This window comes from Penaeus chinensis, chromosome 2, assembly GCF_019202785.1.
Source record: "Penaeus chinensis breed Huanghai No. 1 chromosome 2, ASM1920278v2, whole genome shotgun sequence".
Lineage (NCBI taxonomy): Eukaryota > Metazoa > Arthropoda > Malacostraca > Decapoda > Penaeidae > Penaeus > Penaeus chinensis.
This window is the reverse complement of record NC_061820.1, coordinates 15983500-15985999: the sequence shown is the minus strand read 5'-3', so window position 1 is coordinate 15985999 and position 2500 is coordinate 15983500.

Genomic DNA, 2500 nt, shown 5'->3' with positions numbered 1-2500 from the left:
TGGGGATGGAGGCGGAGGAGGAGGAGAAAAGGTTGAAGAAAAACTAAAACGGGAATGAGAAGAAAGGAGAGAAAAGAGGCAAAAACACGGAATAAGAGAATTGGTAGGGGAAGTAGCAGTAACGGGAGAGAGGGGTAGGCTTTTGCGATAAAGAGGGACGAAGAATGGGCCAAGGGGAAGCAAGGGAAGAAAAATGAATAAAATAAAGAAGAGCGAAGAGGAGAATGAGGAAGAGGAATGAAAATGCACCCCGCCATCTCCCTCACGAGGAAGTTCACGCTATCTGAATCCTGATACTGAAATCAATGAATGTCGATTGTCCTTGCACTTAGATAAATATGCATGTCGGTATGAAAGCATGCAACTTTCTTCCTTTACGCATCAGTGATTTGTACATAGTGTCTAGTAGATTCCATGCCCCACACGAAAACACGGAGATCAAGAGATATTTTCCATAAACGATAAATACATAGATTACGAAATTATGAATAGTGTTTGTGTTTGCGTGTCTTTGTCTGGTAATTAAGACGCCATAAACATCTTCAGCATCACTACACATGAATTACACTAGAAGCCCATAAACATGATAAGGCAGGGTCGTCCCTAATCAGCCACAGCACCTCGCATTAACGGAGGGGGAACCTGTAGCCTAATGGGTCTTAACGGCGGAGATTGTAGCCTCTGCTGCAGAGATCACGGCTGGAACGCTTTAACATGGGTTTCCGTTTATGAGAGGAGAGGGACGTTGATAGACTTGCAAGGCGGAAATTGATACTTTGATATCGTTTCCTCCCATAAATTCCATGTTTTTTTTTTCTTCTAAATGAAGAGATTCAAAAGAAGTCGTTAATATGAGACGTTAATATGAATCACTTACCCCAAAATGGTTAATCCTAATCAACGTGAAAGATTTGGAGTCATCCATTGCAAAAAAAGAGAGAATGTTGAGGTAAGACGTGCATGTTATAGCGAGGCTGTGCACACCAACGGCAAGGGAATGCAGACGCCGATTCGTGACCTCTACGGAAACATGAAAATTGGAAAAGGAGGTCAATAACGAAGAGAGGGATAGAAGATGAAGAAAAATCTGTTGGTCGAGAGGTACTTGATGCTACAGGTGAATAGGGGCTGTAAGGGGCCTGAGGGTGGGGGTGGGAGGTCCAGGAGAGAGGGAATATGAGGGGGGGGGGGTTAGACAAAAGCAACGTCGTCTGAAAAGCGAGAGGACGAGCTAAGATAGGGTGGACGAGGCCGAGGCAAGAGGATGCTTTGTTGTGAGAGTAATAGCTGACATTGTTTGGGAATCTCCCCTCTCTCCCTCTCTCTATCTCTCCCTTCTCCCTTCTCCCTCTTTCCTCCTCCCCTCTCCCTCTCTCCTCCTCTCCTCTCTCTCTCTCCTCCTCCCCTCTCTCTCTCTCCCTCTCTCCTCCTCCCCTCTCCCTCTCTCTCCTCGATCCCTTCTTTGGGCGAGTGTTGTCTTCTTTCACCCTCCTGCGGTTATCTTCCGGGAGGCGCAGTCATCTCGCGAATTGCTCCGTGTCCTCGCTGCGGAGGCTCCCGGCGGAGAGCCCTGAGTTGCGAGATTCTCCCGGCGTCCCTTCGCTCCCATTCCGGCCTTCCGTGTTCCTTAGGTAACGTTCATGCGCTGGCTGGACGGCCCCGCATCGACGTTCATCCCGCCGATTCATTTATGCGTCTATACAGACAGAGAGAGAGAGAGAGAAAGAGAGAGAGAAAGAGAGAGAGAGAGAGAGAGAGAGAGAGAGAGAGAGAGTGAGTGAGAGAGAGAGAGAGAGAGAGAGAGAGAGAGAGAGAGAGAGAGAGAGAGAGAGAGAGAGAGAGAGAGAGAGAGAGAGAGAGAGAGAGAGAGAGCCCGGACGCAGGGAGCCGCCGAGCCCGGCAGCCGCACGGGGAGAGTGGTCAACCTTTTCAAATATTCAGGTCTCACGGGCGGCCATTATTAGTGGGTGTTGGTGATCGATACTTCCCACTGCATGGACACGAGGCTATCGAACGTTACGTGGCATGCCTCTGCCCATGCTTTCCTCGTGTTTTATCATCTCCTTTGTGCCGTCCACGAAGACGCTGCTGGCCCTGGGTCTTGCCTCACTGTTGCTTGTTATTACTAAGCGCTATGATGCATGCTATATATTGAATTATTTGTGGTTATTAAGAAATGGTCTAATGTGTCTGTGGTAGCACGCACTTGCACGCGCATACCCATGCATACTGGTACAAAGAAATTAATGAATGTGATAAGGAAATAAAATGTCAGCTTTTGAACACCTTTGGTTTATTGGTACTAGTTACTTTTTCATGTATTTCTGTACAATAGAATTGCTCAGAAATACACGGACATGTATTGATCTTGGTAGAAAATCTAGACAATTGTCACAATAGTATAAGCCACTCAGTAATAGCATTCGCAAGTATTCCTTCAAACTGAGTTCATTCAGTATTGCATTTCTTGTCAAAAGACTTTTAAAAATCCCATAACTAT